Raw genomic sequence first — 11,767 nt, 5'->3', positions numbered from 1 at the left:
TCACCTATTACAGATGCAATATATATTGGATGTATTGCATTGTATTGTATCACTTTGCATTATGTTCTACTGTGTCATATTTTATTGCGTTTTACTGTTTTATTTATTATTTCAAACACATTTGTATATTACAGCTGTAAAAATCATTATTCTATAAACACAGAAGCTACAATAATTGTTCTTTTCCTCTGTTCGAGTTTGCATTGCATGTACGCATATATGCAGCAAGAAGCATTTGTCCCTTGTTGCATGAAGCACACCTTCACAGGAGAAGTGTAATTCAGTTAAATTGCCTCAAGGTGGTTTATACTGTAAGGTAAAGACCCTGAAATATTAGAAATGACTCCCTAAAATCATACAGCCCTGTATGAGCAAGAACTTGGAAACAGTGGGAAGGAAAAGCTCAATTTTAACAGGAAGAAACAGGCCGGGGGAAGGGCAGCCAGCTGCCCCAACAAGCTGGGGATGAGGGTAAAGAGAAGAGAACATTTCTGGTCTCTAAGTTCGAACTAAGTTGATCCTAATGGCATCCCAATGAGCTACTGCGTTTTTTCTGAAATGACAAAATATGACATTTTACAACAATCTTCGCTAAATAGTATTGACAATGTGAAGGAAACAGACCTAAACGTGTAAAACAAAAACTTATAGAAAATGAAAAGATAATATTTTTTAAATACACTAACCTTAAGCACATATAGGCCTGGTATATTTGGAGTACGGGCCAAAGCACTACACCATAAATTCAAGAAAAGCAATTTGTGGCTTTTGTTTACCCAGCAATAAGTCACTTAGTCAGTTCCTTTGTTCTTACCCCATACTCCATCATTTCCACAAAGCTTATTGCTACAAATATCTCCATGCAGAGCTTGAAAGTAACATAAAAGTCCCTGCTTTATGTCTATGGGAACACACATACATAACTGGTTTGGTCTTTTACAAAAGCGACTTTATCACACCTATGATTCAAAGGTTGACTGAATGTTAGCTATTGTTACCATTCAGTACGCTCTTCGTACACAGTTAGTAACTGATTGCAAAGCGCATTATGTTACTGAGTCAGTATGCCACTGTGCAAACTGATACTGCTTCTCTGGAAGTATTCCTGGTTGTTTGCCAAGTCAATAAACAGGATTATAAGAGCTTGACACTGAGCCAGCAGTTCGACCGTGATAAACAAAACTTTTTTAGAAAGGGACAACCAGGAGTTTAGATGACATCAGAGAGTGGAGACCGATTATGCCATTGTAATCAACAGACAACAAAACAGGGGGAATAAACCCAACAACCCCCAAGTACATTTGATAAGTGATCATGTAAAGTATGATTTGAATATTCTTAGAAAAAGATGCTGACGTCCAGTGTGATTTCATAGTAAGCAAAACTCAAAATGATCCTCATTGGTTTTCCTTCACAATGAAGTCTTTGTGATGGTAGTTAGGCTGAGATCAGGTGAAGTGACAGCATCACAAGGCTCTCTTCTGTGTCTTTTTGTTATTGGAATTTTTATAACGTTGTAATGCAGATTTACAAAGTAATGTAATGAAGAATTATGCAAGTTTAATGGGGAGAAAATAAATATTTTTCTGTATCACTATCTGCTTTCCAAGAACATTGTTTGCTCTATGTTAGCTGACGCTTTTTTCTTGTCAACATAGATGTTCTTGTTTTAATAGAGTTTAATTCTAAATAAATAAATAAAAGCTTTTATGAGATCATTTATTGCACACCATTAAGACAAGCTTTTCTAAAACTCCCACTGTACACTGCAGTCCCTGGCACACATAAAACAGTGGAGCTAGTCTTAAGAATAGGTGCATCTGTGAAGACAATTAACCTCGGGAATATGATTTCTTAACAGCAGGTTCTATTTATTACTAAACCTGTGTTGTGGTGGGTATTATACTTTGTTACTTTCAGGCTAACTGTTAGCATCCATTTTTATTTATTTATTTTTGTAAATTGAAAACAATGTGTTCTCCCTAAAAATTTCTAACAGACATTGCTGGTGTGTTTATATTAGCCTAACAATACCAGTGTAGCTAGCCTTGGCATGGTGGTTCAGTATAAAAGATGGACATAGATACGTTCTTATAGAGAACCAGTTCACCGTAGTCCAGTTCCTTGGATCCTGCTTATCGGTTCCACTTGGGTCTTGGCATCTGGGCCTGAAACGTGGCGCCAAAGCTGAATGGAATTAAGCCTGTTCTCTATTTAATGTCCACCAGACGGCGACTCTCGGGTGACAAAAATGAGGGGCTGCTCATTTCTTTCTAAGTGAGCAAACGTACAAATTCAGCAGGTTTGAATCCTGGTTTGTTCTGTCGGACAGTTCAAGTGTGCTTGAACTACAAAGCTGCGATGTATCGTTGGTGGTAGTGGTTGGGTGTTAGGGTTGTTGTAGCTAAGAAGGTAGAGCATGTCAGCTACTAATTGGAAAGTTGGTGGTTGGATCCCTGGCTGCTCAAGTCTGCAGGCCAAATATCCTTGGGGAGGATACTAACCCTGAGTTTCTCTGTTAGATAGAAAGCACTTAAGTATACAAAAATGGTGCATCATTGGTCTGTGCTGTATTGTGTGACTGAATAGTCTATAATAAATTATATTTTTATGCAATATTCTTTTAAGAAACTTTCACACCAATAAAGCACACTTTGGACTGTACTGGACTGACTGTGTGTGTTATAGAAACTTTTTATTGAATGGTTAAAAGTGGCTTGTGGTCTAAAGCACTGTGTGTGCTCAGTAAGACTAGAAAAAAAAACACTATTGGGTCCATTAATACATCTCAATGCTAACCCCCAACTACCCTCAACCTCATAAATCCTCTTTGTTATAGATGCCTGAACTCTAATTGATTATACTACCTAGAAGAGGAGCTATACAGATCACGTTTAAAAGCGTTTATAACATTTTAAATCTTCTCTGGTGTCTCAGTGTGTTTGCTTTGGAGAATTCAATGAGCATTTAGAGATTTAGCCTTAGCACGCAAATAGTTTTTGTTAGATACTAGCATCAATTTTAAGTTGAAAAGCATATCTTGCTGTGGCTCACTCTCTTCCTTCCCCAATTCTGAATCAGATTCTACTCTGTGATTCTACTCGCTGTGATTTTCAGCGTGACTATATAATACTGAATGATCATTTTTATTGCATATTGCCATCCCTTTGTCCAAGAGATACAGGGAAAACGAGCAAGAACGAGACTCTTCAGCTGACAGAAAGCGTTTGGCCGTGCTGCAGCTCTTCTCATCTGTTTTAAATTAGAGAGCAGTCACCACAATATAAATACCCTGTTATCATGAAGTAGTTTAGCCTCCCCCGATACAACCCTGAGATGACAGAGACAACAACGGACGCCCAATACACCAAGTCCCCCTGGGGGCATGTCACGACTCGAGGACTGCATTTAACTTTTATTACCCAAGGAGATGAATTGGCTGCTCCCCACCCTTATTTGGGAGTGTGGTGTGTGTATACGAAGGGTTGCGGTTCTAAAGTAAAGGCAGCATGGCTCAGTCAGAGTGGAGCCAGGTAACTGAGCAGGGCTCCAGTGTGAAGTACACTCGGAGACATCATGACTCATGTCTTATTTTGTTGTTTAAGATTTTCTTTCTTTTTCTTTCTTTTTTTTTGGCCTAGTGTCAGAGAAAGCTGCAAGGCGAGATGGTTTAAATGAAAATATACAGAGACCCTAAAATCCCATAATCTGGCATACAAGGTATTTATCTTGTGTGTTCAAGCAGTTCATTATTAAGAAAAACTACTTAATTTACTACAAATTTAAATGCATCTCAAACACATTGTGACATAACCCAAACCTGGATACGCGGTAGGAGATGAATGAACACAAGATAAAAGATATGGTCTTGCAAGAGTGAAAATAAAGAGCTGCATATGGTATAAAATGTGCAATGACATAAATCAAAACAGCTACTTTGTGAATCAGTATCATAGTTAACAACCAATACCAGTAGACCAGCATACCTCAATAGCATCATTTGCCAAGAAGCAGGTTGGCGTTATGGGTAGGTGTTGGAAAGCATTAATGACTGTATGGTAGCACATACAAAATTTGCTGCTATTTTGTAGACAGTTGTCGACAGTTGGCTAAATCCACAAAAAGCAGAAAATCTTAGAGAAGCCCCCACCCCCGACCCCACCCAAAAAATCCATGACAGCAGCACAGATCAGATGATTCTCTTATTCTGAGGTGAGTCATTTTTCCCCATTTTCCCATACCCTACTGCACCAGCATTGTCTCATCTGCAATGGATTAGCAAGCCAGAGAGCGTGGACTATGGTGTGATTTGGATCTTAGATGTGTGTGAACAAATTTGGTGCCAGTAAATTACTTTCGGATCCATTTTGCCCTAAAATGTGGAGTAGCTGTAAAAACTGAATGCATTGAATTAAGATGACTGTTGTTGTGCATTGAACTGTTTCCCTGACGCAACTGCAAGAAACAGAGAGTACTCAAAAGGTGATAATTGAAGTGTCATCACTCTGTGATACATGTCAAGAGAATGCTCTGCGGATTCATAAACTGCAAAGTTATAAAAAGCTCTGTCCTCAATTTCTCTTGGTTCACATCAGCACATCAAAGCATTAAACGACTGAAGAAGAGTGATGGAAACATGGTTTTATTATAAAATGGAATTTATGTGCTTATGTAAAATGAGTGCAAATCATAAAGTACTGTGTAAAAGTCTTCAGCCACCTCTCTTTTCTTTATGTTTTGAAATGTGCCAACTTGAATGGAAACGTGGCTTAAAAGGCAAAAAGACAGCGAAGGTTCTTCAAAACAGCTTGAACTCTCTTAGACAAGCTTTTCTATAATTTCTTAAAGTCGTCTTCAGGAATAGTTCTCCAGGCTTCTCCAGACATTCCTAAAGACATATGGTTTTGCATTGTGGATCAAAATCCAATCAGTTTTGACAAGTTCCCCAACACAACTGGCTGAAAAGCAGCCCCAAACCAAAACAGAACCTCCCCTGTGTTTTACAAAGGGCTGCGGACTGTAATACCTCTCTACTGACTCCATACTTACAAAGATTTGAACCAAAAATTGCTATATTTGTATTTATCACCCTTTAGGACCTTTTCGCACTTTTGTTCAGTCTGGTTCTTGTGCAATTTGGCTTACCTCAGCCTTAGGAATGGCTTCTTTCCTCACTGAGAACATGTCTGATGAGGTTTTGAAAAACAGAACATGAATCTCAGGTTCTATGTCAGGTATTGGCTTTCTCCTATTCTTAAGCACATGACTTTCATATACTGTTCATCTGTTATTTCATTTAGGCTTGCCACTTCTTCGTTTTCCTCAATTTCTTCCTCAAAACTCAAAGTTTTTTAGTTTTTGGCTAATGGCACTTTCATAATCACCTTGTTACTGCAAAAAATGCTGTTTTATGCCTGCCAAATGTTACCGTCTTTGGATCCAACTAAAGAAATGAGAACAAACTGTGTTTTTGCAACAGGCTGATTGTAACAAAGTGCCTAAAGATACCATTTAAGATTCTTTCTTTGCTAAGTTGTCAGTTATAGACACAACATTGGTTCATAACTAGGTGCCTTTTTTGTGGATAAATGATTTTTAGGTCAGATTAAACTGGCTTAACAAACAAAAGCATTCATCTGACAATGGTCAGGTACAAGGACTGGACTGAAAATGAGCGAAAAAGCAGCCAGTGCTTAAAGAAAAAATTGGAAAGCCTTGCATAAAAGCTGGAGCACTGTTGCTCAAGACCACAAAAAATTACAAGAAAGTCTGGTTCATTGGCAGCAAAATATAAAGAAATGAGAAGTGGCTCAATACTTTTACACAGCACTAAATATAGATAAGATTAATGCAAAGAAAGTCCACGAGCAAACCCCAAATCTTCCCGTTGAGGCAATCTCGTGTTTCTCAGGCTACAGATAGACACCAAAGGGTTAATGTCTAGTGCTCCCAGGCAGAAAGCCAGAAGTAAACAAAAAGAGCCAGAGCCAGGCACTGGAGCTTCTCTTGCTGCTGAAGTTGAGGCGTGACCCTTGAGATAGGCACCGAGTTATCATGAGGGCGTCTCTAAACGTGAGTGGCCAGGAGAACAGAGAAGTCTTTGTCAGGGCTGTTTGTAAAAAAAAAAAAAAAAAAGAACTGCTGAGCCTAGCAGACACCCCCACCCCCTCCACCACCACCCTCTGCACATATCTACCCCTCCCATCCTACCTCCATTTTTTTTTTTAACTCCTTCTCCCAGAAGTCATACACACACTTGTCTGTATTTACCAGCAGTCCCAGGAGACAAGGCTTCCACTCCAGCTGGTGAGAGGTTGAGGAGCAGAGCACAAGGTCTGTTTTGTCCTAAAGAACCCAAAACTGTGCAGTTGCCACAGTGAAAATTTGCCCAAAGATGCCTTAGAGGTTGTTTACTGTCAGGACAAGATGAAAATGTTTCACCGAATCATGAAATCAAATTACTCTGAAATGAGAACGAAAACACGTCAGCAGGCCTATATGGAACAATTTGGTGTCCTTTGAGAATCATAACCAGCGTGGCGTAATTTTCTTTTTTGTCTCGTAATGTTCTCAGATGTCTCGCTCTGTGCGAACTGAGGACGAGCAGTCTGCCTGTGAGTGATTTGTGTTGCGTGCTTGCGTTCGAACGCACGCTCACTCTCACTTACCTCAACATGCTGTTTGCAAAAAGAAGAAGTAGGCACATGTTTTCTATCTGAGAAGTACAGAGAAATTCCCCAAACCTATATCTGCTTTTTTTTATTACCTTAGAACATCAGCTCATGTCAGCTCACCCCACGGCACAACGCTGCAAAGAGTTAATATGAGGAAATGGGAATACTCTCAGTTTTCCCGAGGCCATCTGTTTCAGCAACACCCAACTCCACACACATATCCATGCACTCCTCTAACCTTCTGTGGTGCCCCTGTCTACACAAAGCACCTGCCTGGGGGAGATTGCTTTAGAAACCCGGTGACAGAAAAGTGGATCACAGTTTATATAAGGTTGAACCTTCCCTTCCCCAAGGGAAAAGCATTTATATTGGAAAAAAATAGTAGTGGTGAGCTCCATCGGTGCCTTCAGGTCTTATGAAATGCTTCTATTTTTCATGCTAAATTAGTAACTGACTTAGGGACATTCAGTGGGGTCAGGGGGGTGGGGTCAGTCACAGAAGAGGTTTTTATCCAGGGATACAAGTTTTTTCAGATTGTTACTAATTGTGGTAGCAGAAGCTTGTGAAGTGATGCACACATGACTAATTACACAGCTTACAATGTGTTTTTATAAATGCAACCATTGTATCTTTAAGGATGCCAATTCAGGTCTACTGGCTAATCCAGCACTTTGATCCAGCACTGAATTAAATTATCTGAAGAATTGCTGGACAGACTGAGAATTGCTGCAGACATTCTTTGTCCCCAGCGATTAACTCTAATAACTTTAGTCATTCCCAGACCTTTTAGACAAAACCACACAACTGTCCAAGTTTTCTCTTTTCTCTCTAAAAACACTTTAGCTAACGAAATGACACACCACATATATTCATGTTTACTGGATATTGACTCCTACGGATGCTGGTGGTGTAGTGACTTGATTGAATTGAATGGACTGCAGTGATGTGTATTTATTGACACTACTGACCATTGCATTAACTGTTTAGTAATTACAGACAGCTTTATACACAGGTATCCATTTGCAGAAGTTTAAAAGTAACTGAACAACTGACTGTTTAGCAGTTTCGTGACCATGTTCCTTTGTTATTTTATGACAAATTAGGCAGAAATCTGAAGTTGTCATGGTCCTGGGTCGTGCGACCCAGTGTTTTGTGTTTAGTCTATTTTGATGTTTATTGTTTGTTAGGTTCATTAAGTTATTCCAGCTCATTTGTAATTATATTACCCTTGTATTAAGCCTCCCTTGCCCTTCATGTGTTTATGTCTGTGTGTCTTGTGTTGTCAAGTTCATGCTGTCGCTTCTGTCATCTTCCCCTGTACTCCGTCTCCCTGGTTCGTGCGTCTACCTGTCATGAGTCATGTCTGCGTGGTTATGTTTAGTTCATGTCATGTCTAATCTCCATGTTTCCTGTTTTACTTTGAAAATCTGTATTCAATGTCAGTGTGTTTAGTTTCACCTCTCCTGTCCTGTCGTTAGGTTCATGTGTGTCAGCTGTGCTCCCATGTGTGGCCACTTCCCCTGATCATCCCTCATGTGTATTTAGTCTTGGTGTTTCATGCAGTCTGTGTCGTGTCGTCTGTGTTCCCACCCTCCATGTTGTCACAGCCAGTCTTTTGTATTCATAGTTATGATTTCCTGTGTTTATCCTGGTATCACTTTCCCAGTTTAGTTATCGTTTAGTTTTGTCACTGCGCTTCTGCCTTGTTTGCACTCCTTGTCTTCAGCCACAATAAATGCTCGCTTTTCGTTCAACTCAGTTTCATGTCCACGCCTGTGTCTTCACCTGAGTCCTCCACACATTCTCCACACGGTCTGCCACTGCGACCGTGACAGAAGTTGACTCTCTGTGTTGAACTTGGTTTGGTAGCTTTTCACTGCAACTCTCAATATGAGGTCTAATGGGGAAATTATGGTTCTGCACATTGGTAGTCTGTTGGCAGTCCATTCACTGCCCGTCTACATGCAGAGAGCTTTTGTCAACTGATATAGGCAGTGGCAAAAACATGCGCTGCGACATGTCTGTGGGCTAGTCTTGCTTGTGCTGTTGTCAGCCCATTAGCCAATGCAGAAAAAAAGGAAGTTATAGCATACAAAGAGTGTTAAAAACAAAGAAAAGTGTCCACTGCATGCACTGTGTGTACTTTTTGATGTCTTGAGGCGTCTCCCCACTGTCACTTGTGTTCCTGTTCCAGCCCACTTGTTAACCAGTCAGCATTCTACTGATGTAAAGCATCACTGTCAAACACTGTGTACCTAGGATTCTGAAAAAAAAAAAAAAAAAAACTGCACAGGAACACATTTGTGTTGGTTGTCGTCCACTGTCACCACTGTAAACAGACATAACCATGCTAGCATAAAAATATATTGATATAAGTGAAGGAGGTCATCATTAGGCTCAAGACCTAATTTAAAGCTAACAGAGAGATAACAAAAAATCCCCTCTCTGGATAAAAAGAAACTATGCTTCCACTAGTGCTTATATGACTGTAACTAGTGTGACTGATGATAGAAGTAGCAGGAAGAATTATGAAAGGTACAAGGCTATACTGTTTTCTCAGATTTAGCAAAACTGAGCAGACAGCACTTCAAAGTCCAAATGGATAATGACCAAAGCATACTGCAAAAGTAACCCTAGAGTTCCTTGAGGTTAGTGAAGGAGGCCATCCCCATGATGAAAACCAAAACAAACAAAAAAAACCCATTATATATATAAACCAAAACGCTTAGGAGTGGCCAAATCAATAGTCAGTCTTATAGATATTTACGCTCTTAAAAAAACATGAATCCAATGGGATTCAACACCAAAAGTCCCAAAAGACCATTAAGACAACTAAGGAACATGATGACAGAATTATTTCCATGGTCAAGAACTATAACTTCACAGCATCTAACCAAGTCAAGAACACTCTCAGGGAGATCATTGTCATGATCAAAAGAAGCCTTTTTTAAATGGAAATACAGAAGGTTTACAACAACGAGCAAACCACTGATTACCCTCAAGAACAAGACGACCAGGTTAGATTTGACCAAAAACATCTGAAAATGTTGCACAATTCTGGAAAACCCCCAAAATATTTTGGATAGAGAAGACCAAGATTAAGTTGTATCAGAATGATGGGAAGTGACATGTATGGAAAGGAAGAGAAAGCATATCACATCATCTGTCGAACATAGTGGAAGCAATGTTATGGCACGGGCGTGCATGGATGTGTCATGGTCCGGAGTCTGCGACTCCGTGTTTATGTTTAGTCTATTAGTATTCTGTGGTTTTGGTTACCTTGGGTGTTTGTATTCTTCTGTTCATGTTCCTATGTTCTGTGTCCCCCAGTCTGTGTTTAGTTGGTGTGTTATGTCATTGCGTGTATGTGTTTCCTGTTTTATTGTGAAGGTCTGCGTCTTATGTGAGTGTTTTCAGTTTGCCTCCCTAGTCTCGTCACGATAATCACTCCCAGCTGTGTTCCCCACCTGCGTGTAATCTCCCTGTGTTCTCTGGGTGTATTTAAGTTGTGTCTTCTGTCATGGTAGTTGCTGGTTCGTCTGTGTTATTTCCCTTCCACCCTTCTGTGTTGATTCTCTGGTCATTCTCCCTGCATGTCACGTTTGTATTCTGGTTAGTGTTTTATTTAGTTTTCCCAGTTTAGAGTTTTCACCGTTTTGTTCCTCGCCACCCTGTCTGTTGTACCTTTTAGTTGCAAATAAACTCACCCTCCACTTCAGCAGCCTGCAGTTGGATCCATTATTATTCACACGGCTTGCCCCGGCAAACCGTGACAGGATGCCAGTGGAACTGGGTCACTAGTGTTTATTGATGATGTGTCTTCTGATAGAAGTTGTGAAGTGTACAGGGCTATACACTTTGCTCAGATTCAGCCAAATGCTGCAAAACCAAACAGACAGCTCTTCACAGTCCAAATAGATAATGACTCAAAGTATACTGCAAAAGCAACCCAAGAATTTCTCCAAGCAAGGAAATGGGATATTTGTCAATGGCCAAGTCAGTTACAGACTGTAGATCATGACTGACTACAAATTGTTACAATCTTAAAAACAGTCCTTACATTTAAAAGGATGTTAGTCTGATCAGTCAATCTTGATTTAAAACCCACCCAAATCTGAGGGACTTAACTGCATGTGTGTTTGTGTCATCTCACACACGCAGACCAGAAGCTGTTTACAACAAAAGCAGGAAAATACCCCACAGCAGTAACTGCTTAATTCAAGATGTAATATGATAACATAAAATAAAGTTGCTTGACTTTTTATCATCATATCACGAACTCATTGTGTCCATAAAGTGGAAACAGTCTTGCAGCAGGATCACACCAGCTGTGCCACCTGTCTACATAGACAGGTTTTGACCTATGAGCATTTTACTAGTTAGCCTAAAATAAAGATATAACAGTAGCTCTGGGTACTTTAAATACACTGGGAAGTTCACCAATAAGTTTTAATCTCAAAATCATACTAAGCAGATGTGAGGGTGTCTTGCAATGTGCCTTTGATGCCAATGGTTGTGGTGATCTCCCTGCAGTTGAAAATATCAGCTAGGCACTCTTAATTATTGCAAAATGATCTATCTGGGTCATCAGGACATCTCACATTAACTTTAAAACACGCTAACTAAGTCCAGAATAACCATCTTGGGGTGATACACAACCAATACAAGAAACTTTGGCTGCCACTTGTCATAAATTAACATTTAAAGGAATGCTTAAAACTGAGGCAGATGGTGCCCCAAATGACATACTTATTTTTAAAACTATTAACTCCAGCCCTGGAAACAGTTGCATTTTTAGTGTAGTTTAGTTTTTTCTGTGTTACCCTGAAAACACAAAGAACTCTTTGTACTTATTGTACTATGTGTAGATGGCTTGCAATGCAGTTTATTGTACTGCAGCCCATCCAAGAAGTATATGCTTAGTTTTTTTTTTTTTGGTGAAAGAAATTCATTTTATTGATATGTTGGCACTGTAATGACTCCTCATAGTGGTTAACATGTTTGCCTCACATCCAAAAGAGTCCTACTTTAAGGTTGACAACCCAGAATAAGGTGGCCAAGAGCTAGTGTACTCCCAATCCCTAGCCCAGATA

This window comes from Rhamphochromis longiceps, linkage group LG15 (genome assembly GCF_057381845.1).
Source record: "Rhamphochromis longiceps isolate RC_006_pf linkage group LG15, R_longiceps_female_GT1.1, whole genome shotgun sequence".
NCBI lineage: Eukaryota > Metazoa > Chordata > Actinopteri > Cichliformes > Cichlidae > Rhamphochromis > Rhamphochromis longiceps.
Note: the sequence above shows the minus strand (reverse complement) of the source record.